Raw genomic sequence first — 17,000 nt, forward strand, 5'->3', positions numbered from 1 at the left:
AGTAAAGAGTGCCTGTCTATGTCCTATTCCAAACCTTCTAACACCCAAACCCACTCCAACTGTCTGATCAACCCCCAAACGCTGACACTTACAAAGAAAGCCCAGCCTTCAAGAGCTGACGCTGCAGAATCACCAGAAGGCCAAGTCTGCCCATCCGAGCACCTCTGCCCCACTGGGACTAAACGCTGCTGATGACACGAGCCAACACCTGCTCGAGTGAGCGGCGCGGAGGGTGACCGCACACCACGCCTGATGGACCCAGAAGGAAGAAAGGCGCTGGGTCCACGGAGTAAAGACAGCCCGAGCCCTGAGAATCGGAGAACCTTCAGGAACTCTTCTGCTCCCTCCCACATTCAGGTGCAGAGGAAGCGTGAGACCCACTCCCCGCCTAAAAATCACTCACTGCTTTTCACTCAGCAGCTAAGTGCCAGGCGCAACGCTGGAGACGGAAGACCCCGTTCAGAGGTGCAGACACGAACCCCAGGGTCCAGTGGGGGACAGATGGGCACCCGGTGGTGACTGACAAACGGCAGAGTAAGACCATGAGGAATTCCCACCCTGGAGGCCAGAGACGGGTCAGAGTTCCCTGCTTAGGGGAGGAGGAGGGAATCAGAAAGGCCCCCGGGATGGGGCTACACTGGTCCAGGACTCAGGCCCAGCCGCCAGTCAGCTCCGAGGCCTGGGTGGGTTTTTTAACCTCCCCACGGCTCAGCTCCTCACCTGCCCCACAGGGATACCTGCGAGTGGACCCACGTTGTGGTGAGAGTTCAAGGAGACCGAGCACATCTGTGGACAGCGGCAGCACACGAGTGTGCAAAATCAGCATCTGCTCGCACCTTCATAAAAAGGCACGTTCGAGAGGCAGGACACAACCAGAGCAACGCTTCCTAACCACGGGCCGCCAGGTGCTCCCTGAACAAAGATGCCACATCACAGACTCAGGCAGGGAACCCCAAGCCTGCCTCACCGTCCCAGGGGACCAGGCTCACAAGACCCTTGAGGAGAGAAACCTACTTTGCTCTTCCCTCTGGTGGTCCCCAACCCGAGGGCAGGGGGCCCTCGTTTCACATGGAACATCCTCTCCGTTGCGGACCACCTTGGGGAGACACGCTGAGGAAGAGAAATGCTTCCCAGGGTGGGCCTGGACCAGGGCCCCTCCAGCTCCCTCCCCGAAGGCGGCTCAGTCCCGGGTCCCGGATAGCAGACCCGCCGCAGTGAGGGGACCTCCCCGAGCCTCAACTCCTCCCCACCTACTCCAATGACCCTTAACCTCATGGAGGTCTGAGCAAAACGGGCACACCAACCGCTGGCTGCTCTCAAGCACAGACAGCAGCACTGGAAACTGTGAACCCAAGCTGCTCACTGTTTTTCGAGGCCAGGTTAATCTAGTTCCCACCGGGCGGCCAGTGTGCTCAGATGACAGTGACTTCCTATCAAGTTAAAGTGGCCGTTCAAAGCTTCAGAGCTTTGGTTTTATCCATGTCAGAATAGCTAAAAAGACATCAGCTGGGAAGGAAATCGTGTGTTTAATTACAGGCTAAAATTATGGCTACAATTAGTAGCAAATTTCAACCCACTGCTCTCCTCAGGGAAGCCACAGGCTGACTTGGGAGGAAAGGAATTATTTCCGACCTTGAATTTCTGTTGCCAGGACACACGGCATATGCTTCACTGTGTTTATCTTTCCAAGTAGCAAGAAATTTATCTTCTTTTCCTGTTTTTCTTCAGTTAGGAACAGAGCTATTATCTGCATTTCCATTTGTACAGACAATAAATCCAAAGACATGTTTTAAGAGGTCTTAAAATGGTAACATTTTTTCCAGCCCAGATCAAAGAGTAAAAGCCCCCAGAAAAATGATACTGGCCAGGGAAAATAAAAACATTTTTAAAAATCACCTTAAAAGACAGAAACATATCTACAAAACTACATCTGGGCTCCAATGGTGATATAATCAAGTTGTTTTTAAATATAAGTTCCACATGTTTCCAGCAGGAAGACTCCCCACTGGGGCCAAGCTTACAGGGTCCGAGGCCCCTACCAGCCCCAAACCAGAGCGTCCCATTTACCTGCAAAGGCTGAGGTCCACGCCCCTTTGAACAACGCCTGACTGCCTGGTACCACCCACTGAGGAACCGTGCCCCGCATCTCTGCCACTGGCTGCCCTAGGACAACAGCAGCATGGTCACCACGAGGAGGGAGCACGTGCCTTAGTCCAGGCAGGGCACCAGCCTGGAGCCTGGCAGCCAGCGCCCAGGAAACCTGAGTCACATTACCACGGTCACTCCTACCACGGTGGTAGGTGGGCAACGGGAGGGACAGCATACGGGCAAATTGGGAGGGTGGTAAATTGCGGTGGGTGGGGGCAGTAAACCAAACCGAAGCAGCATGCTATGGAAGAAAAATGGGGAGAGCAAAAAGCTCGTATTCTCTGCTCTCTGGCGTCGGCCCAGTGCAGCTGTGGCCCAGCTGGTGCTCGGCCTCCCACTGCAAACGGGTCCCGGACCCCAGCACACACCACAGAGCCTCAGGCCAGCCCGTCCAAGCTCCCTCCACCATCACAGTGCATCCTACCCACCCAGGGTTCCTCTTGGTTCTACTTGCAACCTGTTCTGAGCCTGGGCAGGCAGGGAAGAGGGTGTGACTGATGGAGACCCCAACGAGGAGTTACGGGCTGGGAACCAAGAAATCAAGCAAACATGTGGAACTGGGGGGCTCAAAATAAGCATGTGGCTTAGGCGAGTCGGCTGGAGGAGTCTGGTCCCCACGGGAGTGTGGCCCCAGCGGGCACAGTGCTATGACAGCTTTGTCCCTGCTACAGAGTCAGAGCACTCCCTGGCCCCCAGCTCCCCAGAAGGCTCAGCCCATATGGCCACCACCACTGGGGCAAGGATGCCAACACAGTGGCAGACCCAGCTCAAGGGGGCCAGGCAAGCAGAGGTAAGGGCTCTGAGAGCTTCAGCAGAGACCGGGCTACAGGAACAGCATTTCCTAAGTAACCTGGCTGGGGAAATACTCAATTGTCAGAAACAGGGTATGTTCCAGGCCCTTACAGCCCCGGCAGCCAAGTTTCTCAGAAAGTGAGGGCCAGGCCCAGGCAGGCAGGTCAGAACCATCCCACATTCAGGACCGTGAGAACAGCAATCCTTGGAAGCTGGCAGCTTCTCCCCAGGCCCAAGTCCCCTCTGACTGCTGGCCTCTGCTTGGCTCTGCAACAGTTCAGTCCTCAGAGGGAGACCCCTCCTCCAGGCAGCAGCCACCCTGGGCCTTGGACTCTGCAGTCAGAGACACTGGGGGACAGGCCCTGCAGCCGAGGGTGGAAAGTGCGTCCTCACAGGAGACTGAGGGCACCCGCCACCAAAGCGGCCACCCCAATTCCGTATCAAAGACCTAAGACTAGGGGGCATCTTCCAGGGAAACGGATGGTAAATGTTGAGGACCAAAATCAACCTCTAGCTGCGAGGTTAAATGCCCGTCTGAGCTGATGCTCTAAAGTGGTAGCTTCGAGGCAGTTGGTGTCACCCTTCGTGTATAACAGGGAGGCTCCAGGCGAGGCTGTCCCTAGCATCAGCCTCGCTCATAGTCCCTGGGCTCCTGCTGCCGGGGTAGCTGCGTCGAAGGCTGCCCGGTCTCCTCAATGAGGCACAAGAGAGCAGTGGGTGCTGTAGGCCCGAAGGGCCCACGCGGACCTCTATGCGACAGAGCCAGGACATGGCTGCCGAAAGAACCCAGACTTCCCTCCCCGGGAGCTGCCGAATGAGAAACCACAGAGGGCGGCTTCAGGCCATGGGATCTGATTTCAGACTTTCATTCCTTAGGACTTGAAAGTCTTTGAACTTGAATATGGCACAGAACTTAAACCTGTAGCTTTTCTGTGACCATGGGAGAAGGCTAACAGTTAAATTCAGTGCATCTCCGTGTTGTTCACATTTTATTATGAGTTTCTCACGTGTTTTATTATCAGAATATATTAATATCGTCACTTAACCTCACTGCAGAACCTCTGGTGTGCTGCGCTGGGCCTGGCTGGACACAGCTTAGGACACAGACTAGGGGAGAAGACCTCACCCTGGGAGCAGAGTGGTCCTGGAGGCGCTTCACAGCAAGGTTCTGACCCAGCTCAGAGCCTCTAGGGACAAAAGACACACAGCCGGAGCAGCCTTAGAGTTTAAGGGTGGATCCAAATCGCTGAGCCTGCAGACTCTGACCCTCCCCTGAGTGGGGAGCCCCCGCAGCCAGAGGGAGCCTCTGCTCAGGGGCCCTGCCACCAGCTCCCGTGCCCCCCAGGGCCAGAGCCCCAGTCCTCAGGGTGGCATGCACCACACACGTATACGTATATACATATTGCTCTTACAACTACTGCTGGGAAGACAGAGTGACTCTGAAAGTCTTCCAGACTTGAAAGCACATTATCACCTTCAGATCGACATCATTGGGGGGGCGTGACCCACTCGGCTGCCATGGAGGCAGGAGACCCACGAAGAGGCTGTCGTGATCACTCAGGTGAGAGGTGATGACAGCCTGGCCGGGGGTGCCGTGTAGAGGCTGGATTCTGTGTGTCTGGATTCTGTGTGTCTGTCAAAGGTAAGGCTGACAGGATTTGCTGACGGACCAGAGTAGGGGGAAGAGGAGTCAAGCAAAGCCCTCAAGTTTTGGACCTTAAATGCATCTATTAGAAAATAAGAGTAAAGGTGAACAAAATAAGGAACCCGGAAAAGAAACCAAATAAACCACACACCAAAAAAGGTGTACAGAATTTTAAAAGTGAAGATTAAAGGAAAATACTGAAATATCAAACAAAAAATATAACTAGAGTCTATGAATTAATTTAAGAGCCAGTTTTCTGGAAAAAAAACATTAGAAAATCAGAGAACAAAAGGGGAAAATATATCTAATAAATCACAATGAGAAAAGGGTTATGACTCTAGATATAAAGGTCATTCTAAATCATCAAAAAAAAAAATATGTACACTTTCTTCCAAAACATTTGAAATTCCAGCTGGAAAAGAGACACAGGAAATGAACTGTCCGCAGGGTTCCAGGTGCTGGGATCCTGACCAGGGTGGTGACTAAGGAAGGCTGCCCAAAGGGCTGCACTGACAAGTTCTATTAAAAGAGATAATTCCTGTTCATTAAATTGGTCCAGACCAACAGAAGACAATTAAAAGCCTTCCAATTTATTCTGCAAGGCTATATTAGCCTCATAAAAAAACTGGACATGAATATACCAAAACGAGCACAGGCCACTTTCGCCTTTGAATGCAGAGACGCAAACTGTACAGCAACGCCTGGGAGCTGTCTTGCAGGCATGTGCTGGAAGAAGACTATGCAGTGACCAGTGAGGCTGAATCAGCACAGCTCACGACCAGGAAACGCATTCACCGGGTTAACACTAAGAGAAAAAGACATTGGCAAAAAATTAACTCTCCTTCCTACCTAAAAATGAAATGCTGCCTTGGCTAAGCAAGGGAAGCTCACTTCTTTTAACTTTAAAAAGACGGCACAGTGACCTCCTTCTTCCGCAGTCAGGTAACTGAGGCACCCCGACAACCTCCCCTGCCTCCCAGGCAGCCCAGCATACCTTTAGAGAGATGGGCTGATTAGGCAAGTACTCAGATAATTGCTGCTGGCAAAGACCACGGGTGAGGCTAACGTCAGTGGGTGGAGGGTGCCGACTATCAGGATACTTGCATAGTCTCACAGCATCTCCACACACGACACCCACCACCACAAAGAAGAAAGGAGCGACCTGACCGACGGAAACCTGGCAAATAAGGAGACATATTCAACCTAACGGGGAGAAGACGCCAGGCAAACGCACGCTGAGGGACACTCCACAAAACTGACAAAGTGAGTTACTCTTCAAAAGTGGCGAGGTCACAAAAGACACAGGAAGACTCCAGAACTGTCACACCCTGGAAGAGACCAAGGCGCCGCGATGACTAAACACGACACTGGTTCCGGAATGGCTCCTGGGACCAGATGAAGGACACTAGAGGGAAAGCTGGCGAAATTCAAACAAGGTCTGCAGTTTTCTCAACAATATTTTGGCAATGTTAATTTCCTGGTTTTGATAACTGTACTGTGGCCACGTAAGATGTTAGTAACAACAGCTGGAGGAAATAGACCATTTGTGTAACTCTTTTGCTGTCCAGATTATTTCAAAGTAATTTAAATCAATAAAAGGTTTAAAATACAAAGACTTTCAAAAAAATGTTTCATCCAGATTTCTTTTGGTTTAGTTGAGAGGCTTTCTGCCCAAGCCACTGGAAGGCTAGAACCACTGCCCCCTGAAATGGGGAGCCCACAGGTGACATGGCTCGGGTCAAGAAGCCGGAAGGAGAGCTGAGCGCTGGGCATCCTGAGCTGGACACCCCAGTGAGGACACGTCCAGGAGGCGGGCAGGCAGACGAGTCTGGAATGCGGGGTTGGGGAGGCCCAGACCGGAAGGAAAATTCAGGAGTCACCAGCACAAGAGACGGCTTTTAAAGCCAAGAGATCGGACAAGATCCCCAAGGACTGACCGTAAATGAGAAAAGTTCAAAGACCGGAGCCCTCAAAGGTCACGAAGTTAAGGAAGTAGGAAGAAGTACCCAGGAGAACCGAGAAGGAAGAAAAGTAGGAGTGCACAGAGCCCTGGATGCCCAGGGAAGACCCGTCGTCCCACGGAGGAGCGAGGAAGCAGCAGGGCCAAATCCTGCGGACGGGCCCGCTAAGCTGAGGACAAGGACCGACTCACCAAGGGGAGGGCAGGGCACCTCGCCAAGAGCAGGTAGTGTGGAGGGGAGGGCGCAGGAGGCCAGCTGGAGTGGGACGGGGGTGGGTGGTGAGGACAGACATCTCTTCAGAGAGTGTGCAGCCAAGTAGGGCAGAGAAGCGGGGAAGGGGCTGGAAGGAGGGCTAATAGAGGCGTCTCTACATTTGCAAGCAGGTGGGGATGTCCCAGGGGAGGGAGCAAGAACTGACTCAGGAGACGGGGGGAGGCGGGCAGGAAGAATGTCCTGGAGAGAGGAGGGCACGGGGGTCAGCCATGGAGAAGGAAGGAGGGCCGGTGCAGGTGCTGGCAGGTGTATGGGATTTCTCTTCTGAGGGCTTCAATTTTCTCAGGTCAACAGCCAAGGTGAGGACAGAGGTTTGAGTGGAGTGAACAGTCACATCGGGGAACAGACGCGTGAATGAACAGGTCAACGTATCACAATGCTGGGCCAACCTACAGGTCAAGGTCAAGAACAAGACACCAGCCAAGGTGGATGTTTCCTCCAGCCACGCTCAGCTCACAGGCGCAGGGCAGGCTGAGGGCTGGCCTTTTGCCAGGGCTGCATTTTTTTCCAAGTGAGAGGGACTAAGACACTATGCCACATACGCTATTCATCTGCTTAATAAACCCCTTGCCTAAAGAAAATAAAAAGAGCCAACTAACTTAGCAATGTTTCTGACTTTGCAGACCCTGAATCAGTATGGTTTTAAACTCCACCTGTGTCCCTGTGGAAAGATTCAGACTTGACCTTTCACCCTGAGTCATTTCATCTCTTCGGATGGTGACAAGAGGGAAAGGAATTTCTTTTCACCTATACCTGTATCTTCTTTTTTAAAATTGCCTTTATTTCTTCAAGTTGAAGTGCTCTAAGAGATTCCGCTGGGCAAGAGGAAGAGCTGGCCTGAAGTTCATGGCCAGACATACGGAGGAAGCTCAGGAAACTAGACAAAAGGACAGAGGAGAGGAAGAGCAGGATGTAGGAATTGGGAGAGGAAGAGGAGGGGTGGGACAGCCAAGCCACCAGAAGGAGCCGCCTTGTCTCCCTGGACCCAGCGGTGCCGCACGCACGGAGTAACTGAAATCTAGGACGTGATGCCTGAGGCTGTGCCGAGACCTCAGGGTCCTCGGCCACCACGTCATGTGAAACTCCTGCACGGGGCAGTCGGCCTGGCCGCCCCTGTGAGTTCCTGAGTTTACTGCAACAACGATGCCTCTGGCATCACACAGCCCTCGCCAAAGTCTGCAAAACAGGTTTCCACTCAAAGCTCACTCATGCCGCCACTAACATGCTTTAAGTAGTAAAAAGAGAAGGAAATTAAATCCGTAAAAATTAAACACCAACCGTGAAGCAAAGACTAGATGTGTGCTTCCTCCTTCTGGCCCCTTCTCTCTGCACGACACACCTGTGGGAGACTGCAACGCGACAGTGTCCCCCAGAGTGAAGAGCCGAGGCCATCAGAGGGCTGCTGCACCCCAGAAATGTCTTTCCATATTTCTCTAGCTTTTTGCCACCCACGATAGACCAGACCCAGAAGAGAATACATAGGTAGCTCTTTCTAATACTATGAAAGCTGTTGATTTGCTGAACAAACTGACGGAACAGAAGTTCTGGTGTAACATTCATGTTTTTCATAACTATAAAAGCAATGCATGCTCAAATCTCAACTTGGAGAGTGTTAACGATTCCCCCTGACCAGTGCCTTCAGCATTCCCCCGAAGGACGGAGCTTCGGGGAGGGGGCGGGGGTAGCATCTGACCCCAGTCAGTCCAGGAGTCCAATAAAGCACCCTTAGCCTTGGACTCGCTCTGCAGGAGAGGGGAGAACTGATGAATCTGTGTGCTTTTTTCCCCCTGAAACAATGATTTGAAGAGGACCCAGAGAATGGGAAAGCCCTCTGAGTGCATGGAGCCATGGGCTGTGGAGGAGTGACAGCGGCCACAGACCCTCTGCTCCTCCTTCTGCTGCAGGATGGGCCTGCACTCTCCCCTTGAGCTTGGCTGGCTCAGGGACCGCTCTGCCCAGCGGCAGTGATGCTGGGCCACTTTCCAGGCTGGCTCAAGGGGCCGGCACGTCCACTCCTGTCTCTTGGGGCCTCAGCTCTTGATCTGGGGGAAGCCAGCCACCATGTCAGAAATCCAGCTACCCCAAGATGAGCAGGCTGGGAGAAGCCAAGCAATGTGGGGGGGCCCTGCAGGGTAAGATGTGGTGGGGGAAAGGAGGGACAAGATACACACAGGCCACCAGACCCCCCAGCCCAGCCAACACCACGTGGATCAGAGACCAGCGCCCAGCCAAGCCCCTCCTAGATTCCCGTCCCACAAAACTGTGAGGAAGACACAGGACTATTTTTAAGCCACTAGGTTTGCGAGCAGTACATTACACAGCAATAGACAACCAGAGCGTACGGCAAGGTAGGCGAGTTCTTGGGCAGAGAAGACACCCCGACAAAGCCAAGGCCAAGGTGCCCGCAGAGCCAGAGCAGCGCGGGGAGGAAGGTGACAGCAGATGCAAAGGCAGGGCCTTCCACACAGCGCAAGGGAGCTGAAGTTTCCGGTCACGTGTGTGCAGTGGGCCAGCTCGGTTTAAAGCACCGCGTCAACGCCAACTGGAGCAGGATAAGCCCCAACGTGCATTCGGGGTAATCACGCCACTCGCCCTTCCCTCCCAGCTGCCAAGAAGAGACACCAGTGAAAGTGACACCCTTATCAATTGCACACACATGTGTGACAGTCACCCCCTCCCCGCCCACAGGCAGGCAGGGTGCTCCGGACTGCCTACTCCCCCGTCCACACCCTTTCTATGTACCCTACCTCCCAGCGGCTGCCAACAAGGCAGGTCAAGATCACACAAGTGGCACTTTCCAGCAGCCCCTCCAGCATGCACTTATCCCTCTCCTCCCCAACAGTCCAGACTTCCAGGGACTCCAGGTAAGACCCCGAGGCTGACTCCATGCTTCTCAAATCCATGACCTGAGCCACACAGTCCTTCCTGCATTGGGTCAAGGGGGATGTGCGACTCAAGCTGGCCCAGTCGTGTGACCTTCAGGACTTCTGCTTGGAATGCAGAGGCAAGGCTGGTTCTCTTTCTCGGGACGGCAGACTGAGAGATGGCATCGTCGCCATCATGAGCAAGGCCAGCCTGAGAACAGGGTGAGGAGACGGTCACAGAGGCGACAGCAGAGGGAAGGAATCCAGCTCAGGCTGGGTCTGACCTCACCGAACCTCTGCGTGTTTCAATCATAAAGCCACAAGCCCTCTGGTATGAAGACAACTGGACAGGCCTGTTTCTTGCACCAGGAGCCACTCCATCCATCACAGAAGCTTCAGCTCCTTCTGCAGTAATGACCTGGGACCCCCACTTCCAGTCCATCCCAATTCTGACCCCTTAACCCCAGGGACCAGCACAGGCCCCACATGGACACAATGTGCCCCACTCTGATGCTCACTGCTCCACTGGGGACCGGCTCGCACACACCCCTGACCAGTCCTCTCCTGATGCCCAAGTGCCCCAGCCAAGGGCCCTCCTCCCCCAGGGCGGTCTGGGTCACTCCCTTGAGCTGCAGGTCACTCTACACTCACTTTCCCAGTGTCCTCCTGGATGTTCACTTTTAGTCCCTTTTCACCTACATAAAAATGTACATGTGTGGACACCCAAGGGCCTCTGTCCCTGCAGTTTATCCTCCAAGGGGATGACTGACCACCTTGAAAATCCCAGCTCTCCCCTTCATCCAAAATGTGCAGCAAACTATTCAAATGTAAAGCAGGCTTCCTGGGGCTGGGGCTGGGGGAGGGGCTGACTACAAAGCAGGGCACAGGGGCATCTGGGGGGTCGGGACTGTTCTGTGTCTTGATGCTAGTATTGGTTACAGAACTGCAGGTATTTGTCAAAACTCACAGAAATGGACCCTAAAAAGAGTGAATTTTCACTGTATCCAAAAAAGAAAAAGAAATATTAGAAAGGGAAGGAAGAGGGGGGAAGGGTGTAGCTCAAGTGGTAGAGCACATGCTTAGCACGCATGAGGTCCTGGGTTCAATCCCCAGCACCTCCTCTAATAGTAAATAAATAAGGAAACCTAATTACCTCCTCTCACCAAAAAAATGAATGAATAAATAAATATATAAATAATTTTAAAAAAAAAAGGGAGGGAGGGAGAGGGAGTCAGAGACAGGGAGAGAAAAGGAGGAGAAGAGAGAAGGAAAGAGAGAAAGAAGGAAGTAGGAAGGGAGGGAAGGAAGGAGGGAGAGAAGGAAAGGGGAGGGAGGAGGGAGAGAGAAAGGTGTGCAGCCCTAGGGAGACAGCTGGGTCACACTGCAAAAACACTTCCGGATACTACAGTCTGCATCTTTTCTTATCCTTTTGGTTCCAATTTAAATCTCTCTTCCTATTGTCTTTGCTGCTAACAGATGGAAGCAGGCCAGTCCACCAGGTGGCCAAGTTGGGCAGGCAACGTTTTTCTGCATTCTGGTGTTTCTTCCACACCTCCATCCAAGTCTGGCCCTGAACCTCTTGGATCCTGCTGGACCTGTCACACACGTGCCGCGAGCTGGCAGAAGTGTGCACCTTTCCTGGGGACTTGGTCAGGGCTTGTCGTTCCTCCAGCCCAGGTGACAGCCTGATGGGCATCCTCAGCCCCGCCTCCTCCCCCATGCTCAGAGGACTGCATCTGTGCACATGCACTGGGACCCCACTGGGCTCAGGTAGCTCTGGGCACCTCCCTGCTGCACGGCTGCTTCTGGGGGGACCGGCTGCCCTAGTTTGCCCCGGACCAAGGGGTTTCTGGGGATGTAGGATTCTCAGTGCTCAAACCAGGAGAGTTCCAGGTAAACCTGGACCGCTGTCCAGTGCTGTGCATCATTACACCAGAAGAAGAGGCTCTCAGAGACTGGGGAAGAGAAACCAGCGGGCATGTTTCCAGTGTAAGTAACTAGCATGCTGCCTAGAAGCCCAGCACACGCATCAAGAGTAACAACCCTGCAGATGGGAATCAGCGTGATGGTCCAGAAGGTCCAACTCACGCCCCAAACAGAGCAGTCAGAAACGAGCCCACCCACACGAGCCACCACTACATCGGCCCCAACCCGTTACTCACCCCCAGACACTCCTCCAGGGCCTGCAGCACCCCGGCACTACAGACGGTTCCAGCCCGACACCTGTCCCCGTAATGAGACCTCACTCACAGGCAGCTGGCGCCCGAGGGAGTGTGCGACACTGCAGAGGCTGTGTGAGGTCAGGGTTTCCTTGGGTAAAGACAGCAGGGACAGTGGAAGGCATCCAACCGCCTTCGGCAGGAAAGCCCCCAGCACTGGAGGCAGCCGTTCATTCGGCTGAATTTTTTTTTTTTTTTTTTTTTTTGGTTTTGGTTCTTTTGAGTTTTTCTTTGTGAGAGGGGAGGTAATTAGGTTTGTTTGTTTATTTATTTATTTTAACAGAGTTTCTAGGGATTGAACCCAGGACCTTGTGTGTGCTAAGCATGGACTCTACCACTGAGCTATATCCTCTCCCCCTCTGGCTGAATTTTATGAAAATGAAAAACAATGTGAACTCCCTTCAGGCCCGGCTGTAGGTCGTCACTGGTTTGCCAGGATCCCTGGTGTCAGAGGGGGTTTTGCAAAACAAGGTTCTTCAGGAACATGCCTCTTGCTCTGGCAGGAACAGCCGTGCCGCCAGCCTCTCTTCCCCCTGGCCTGGGAGCTCCCTGACAGCAGGGACGGCATCTCCCCTGCTCAGCACTGCACACCCAGAACGTGGTGCCAGGGCCAGCAGATACAGTGTGGACAGAGAAGGCACAGAACTATGACCCGAAAGAACCAGTAAAATCTCCCCAGACAGAAACAGGACTAAAATTATGGATTTACATCATTGCTCCGAGATGAAGGACCACCTGGCCTCAAGCCATACTGCTCCCCTCTGACTAGACCCACCTGAGGTCCAAAACCCCTCCGCTGATTTCCCCGAGCCCAGCAGAGAAGCAGGAACATCCCACAGATGTACTGAATTCAGAGGATAACAAAAAGGCCAACAAGTGAAGAGGGTGCGAGTTGTATGGCGTAGCGTGAGCTCTGGAGACGGCTGCAGGTTTCGTGCCGGGCTTTGTCACTTATGTGCTAGTGACCTTCCGCACGTTCCTCTGCTGCACCTCAGTTTTCTCACCTGCAGAAAGGGGGTAATCCCCGTGCCCACTGGACAGGGTTGCTGTGAGGGTTCAGTGGGAGAAAGAATGAAGAGTGTTCACTCCGCATGGGGCCTGGCACTTAAAAGTTCTCAGGAAAACAAACTCTGTAACTCTGTGAGGCGGTGGGGTTAATGATCACGGTGATCATTTCGGCATACATGCATCCATCCAATCACCACGTGGTACAACTAAAACTAATAGTGTTACATGTCCGTTATATCCCAATAAAACTGGGGGGAAATTTTTAAATTTTTAGGGTTAGGGTTAAATTTTTTAATGTTCAAATTAAACTGCTTTAAGTCTTAAGGTCACTAAAGTGGTGCTGAAAATCCTACAATAAAGAAAATGTATTTAGCAGTTTGTTTGCGTTCCATCAGCCCTTCAGCTCACACAGTCCTTTCTGTATTGGAGCTGGAAGCCAAAAATCTCAACATCAACCAAAGGACAGCAAGCCTGAAAAATATGCTCCCTGTACTTTGTTCCACTGAAGACCGTAAAAGAGAGAAAAGGCCAAAAGAGTGAGTGAGGCACTGTGAGGTCGCCGAGCGCCTCTGAAAGGCCAAAGGAGCTGGAAGTAAATCCTGACTAGCACCCTTGGCATGTACAGCACAAGGAACTATATTCAAAATCCTGTAATAACCTTTAATGAAAAAGAATATGAAAACAAATGTATGTATGTCTATGCATGACTGGGACATTGTGCTGTGCGCCAGAAATTGACACTGTAACTGACTATACTTCAATTTAAAAAAAAAAAAAACACCCTTGGCATAATTCATGTCGATTTTCATCAAAATGGTCAGATGCATCATATCCCATGAGCTTTAATTCTGATCCACTATAAAATTATACTGTTTACGGCACATTGCTTCAAGCACTTCATATAATTACCTGGATAAAATACAGAACTTTTCAAAAAGTAAAAGGTTTATAGGAACACAAAGCACCTAATGATGCACAAAACATTCCTCTTTAAGGACTGGGATGAAAGCGGTTTTGTTTTCACTCAAGCACTCCTTAACTGCATCAGTGTTCTCCCACGGAAAGCACCCTCCCTTATGCTTTTATGATATTCCTTGTGCTCATCCTTCAAGGGGCTTTGGTGCGTTCTAAAATATATTTGTGATTACTCAGAAACGGGATGGTTCTACAAACAACAAACGGAGGAGACAATGCTGGTGGCAGTTAATCTTTGACTCAGCAAGAAAAATAATTATTCAAAGCAGTCAATTGCTTAATTGCTAATTCTGGGAAGAAACTTGCTTTCAGCAAAGCCATGATGGACAGGTGACCCCAGGGGACACGGGTGGGAAAAAATACTGGAGACATCCATGATCAGACTTGGGAATGGAGTTCTAAACTTGGATGTTTCCAGAAAAGGTAAATATATTCTGCTTTACCAGGACCCCAAGTAAAGAGCAGGATGTGATTTAAGGCAGGAGTGTTCTGATAACATAGAAGCCACTTGTCCTTTTGGCAAATGGACAGTTAACACAAGTATGAGGACAATTAGCACAAAAGGAAAGACCAGAGAGGGGCTGGAACATGAGCCTCTGATAAGCTGACAGCGTTCCACGCGGGGCGCTGCTGGAGCTCCAAAACCGTGTCACAACTTGTATTACTTACTGCTGAAAACAGGTCCGGTCAAAAAGGGACCTGGAGGGGGAGAGTACAGTTCAGTGGCAGAGCATGTGCTTTGCATGCTATGAGGTCCTGGGTTTGATCCCTGGTACCTCCATTAAAAAATAAATAAATAAACAAACCTAAGTACCTCCTCCCTCCTCAAAAACCAACCAAACAAAAAAAGGAGACCTGGGTTTGTTTAATCCAGAAAGAAAGTTAAAGCACAGGAAACACTGCTGAGTTAACTACTAACAACTATTAGGTGTCTGCAAAACAGCACGCAGCAGGAGCTGCAGTCAGACTTGGAAGGAGTAGGTCTACTCAGAAAGGTCTTACTCTGAGGTGTGTCACCAAAGGAGGCAAAACAGGCTCTCTTAACAACTTTGAAGAAAGGCAAACTAGGACGGCTTCAACGCAACGTGCCCCTGAAACATGAGAACAGACTAGAAATGAAGGGCCCTCTTAAAAAGATTAATACTTTCAAATTCATAATTCTCCCACAAACCCACACTGTCCAAATGCCAGCCGAAAGCCACACATGGCCACTGGCTACTGGGCACTCGGAACGCAGCTGGTCTGAATGCAGATGCTGTGACCACAAACGACACGGATTCGGAGACTTTAGTACAAAAAAGGAGCGTGAGTTATCTCATTAACACTGATGACACGGTGAAATCAGGACGTTGTGGATACACTGGGCTAACTGAAATACAGTTTGAAAAGCAATTTCGCTTGCTTCCTTACCCAAACAGAGGTGAAGAATAAAATCACTGAAATGAACAGCACACTAGAAGGAACCAAGAACAGACTAAATGAGGCAGAAGAACAGATCAGTGAGCTAGAAGACAGGTTAGTGGAAATCACTACTTCAGAATAGAAGAAAAGAAAAAAGAATGGAAGGAAATGAGGACAGTTTAAGAGAACTCAGACAACATGAAGCACTCTAATATTCGCATTACGGGGGGCCTAGAAAGAGAAGAGAGAGAGAAAGAACCTGAGAAAATTTTTGAAGAGATAATAACTGAAAACTTCCCCAACCTGGGAAAGGAAACAGTCACCCAAGTTCAGGAAGCACAGAGAGTTCCACACAGGGTCAATCCAAAGAGGAGCTCACCAAGGCACATAGTCATCAAATTGACAAGAATTAAGGATAAGGAGAAAGTACTAAAATCAGCAAGAGAAAAGCAACAAATAACATACAAGGGAACTCCCATAAGGTTATCAGCTGATTTCTCAGCAGAAACTCTCCAGGCCAGAAGGGAGTGGCATGATACATTTAAAGTGATGAAAGGGGAAAACTTACAACCAAGAATATCTATCCAGCAAGGCTCTCATTCAGATTTGATGGAGATATCAAAAGCTTCACAGATAAACAAAAGCTAAAAGAATTCAACACCACCAAACCAGCTTTACAACAAATATTAAAGGACCTTCTCAAATCATAAGAAAAGAGAACAAAAAGAAGAAAGAGGAGGGAGGGGGTGGGAAAGGATAAACTGGGAGTTCAAAATTTACAGATACTGATTGGTATATATAAAACAGATAAACAAGTTTATACTGTATAGCACAGGGAAATATATTCAGTATCTTGTAGTAGCTTACGGTTAAAAAGAATATGAAAATGAGTATATGTATATCCATGTATGACTGAAGCACTGTGCTGTACACCAGAAACTGACACAGCATTGTAAACTGACTATATACCTCAATTTAAAAAAAAAAAAAAGGAAGAGGAAAAACCAAAAAAAAAGACCTACAAAAGATTGCTTTGGCTGTTTGGGGTCTTTTATGGTTCTGTATAAATTTTGGAATTGTTTGTTCTAGTTCTGTGAAAAATGTTGTGAGTACTTTGACAAAGGTTGCACTGAATCTGTGGATTGCTTTGGGTAGTGTGGCCATTTTGATAATGTTGATTCTTCCAATCCAAGAGCACAAGATACCTTTCCATTTCTTTGTATCATCATCAATTTCCTTCATTAATGTTTTACAGTTTTCAGAGTATAGGTAACCTCTTTGGTTAAGTTTATTTCTAGGTATTTTGTTCTTTTTGATGCAATGGAAATGTTTATGCCAGTTATAAAATTCCGGTTTTTGAAATAGAAAAAAAAAGTGAATGAAGAGCTGCAAATGGCAAAATATCCTTCTTTTTTATGGGTGAGTTATAGTCCATCACATATATATGCTGCATCTTCGTTATCCATTCATCTGCTGATGTACTCTTACAATGCTTCTATACCTTGGCAATTATAAATACTATTGCTGTTAATAGCGGGGTGTATGTATTTTTTAGAATTAATTATTTTGTGGTTGGCTTTATTCCTTCAACAACTATGTAAGTTTAAAAAGCTAAAGCTCTAAACGTTCTTAGAAACAATGAACAGTGTATATATGTAAATTTTAAAAATATGTGCAGCATATTGTGTATATGTATTTACATGCAACGTATGGT

General features: G+C 49.9%; 1 protein-coding gene across 3 annotated transcripts in view; it reads right to left on the reverse strand.

The window, feature by feature from the left end:
- The window catches only part of DTD1 (D-aminoacyl-tRNA deacylase 1), a 122,808-nt gene that overhangs the window by 98,138 nt on the left and 7,670 nt on the right, over window positions 1–17,000 (reverse strand). The window lies entirely within an intron of this gene.

The sequence above is a fragment of the Camelus bactrianus genome, chromosome 19, assembly GCF_048773025.1.
Source record: "Camelus bactrianus isolate YW-2024 breed Bactrian camel chromosome 19, ASM4877302v1, whole genome shotgun sequence".
In the NCBI taxonomy this organism is placed as follows: domain Eukaryota; kingdom Metazoa; phylum Chordata; class Mammalia; order Artiodactyla; family Camelidae; genus Camelus; species Camelus bactrianus.